General features: G+C 32.9%; 1 protein-coding gene across 3 annotated transcripts in view; it reads right to left on the bottom strand.

The window, feature by feature from the left end:
• Positions 1-605, bottom strand: part of LOC119590826 — a gene marked incomplete at its 3' end in the record, with an annotated part of 7152 nt that overhangs the window by 2830 nt on the left and 3717 nt on the right.

The following is a 605-nucleotide window of genomic DNA, read 5'->3' as shown; positions in this document are numbered from 1 at the left end:
CTACAAATGCTATTTTGCTTAATGTAAATTAATGTAAATGACCTGATTATATACTGCAATATCAAAGATTATTAGGCTTGCATAACTCTGCAGAATTGTGTCACCTACTAATGTTCACTCTATCCCCCCTGGCATTTACTTCCATTTCTTTTGATGTAGATATTAAGTTTTGAGGTAATTTGTTACTTCAACTGATCTTTGTGACAAAATTTACAGTATGACTTAACATAAGTTTTGGGGTCTGATTGTACCCCCAATAACAAAAATGGAAGTACTGAAAACAGGACTACATTAGTAAAAATATACAGTTATGTGTAGTGTCAAGTACTGCAAGAGCTACACTCAAGGTACACAGGAGTATTTTGGTATTTATGAACAGTTACTTGGGAAGATTTAATTAATTTTGTTTATCATTCACTTGGGGACATGGTTGTTTCCAAATTATGAGGAGTTGAGGATAATTTTTAAATACATTATAAGAAATGACAACTAGAGACCTTAGAAAAAGGCAAAACAGCAAAAATGCAACTGAAATAAAAAAGGGCTAATAACACTGGCAAGGCTAGTCACACTGGAAGATATTGCCTACCTTAAAGTTAAGTTGC

Source organism: Penaeus monodon, chromosome 27, assembly GCF_015228065.2.
Source record: "Penaeus monodon isolate SGIC_2016 chromosome 27, NSTDA_Pmon_1, whole genome shotgun sequence".
NCBI classification, from domain to species: Eukaryota; Metazoa; Arthropoda; class Malacostraca; order Decapoda; family Penaeidae; genus Penaeus; species Penaeus monodon.
This window is presented reverse-complemented; position numbering and strand designations above follow the sequence as displayed.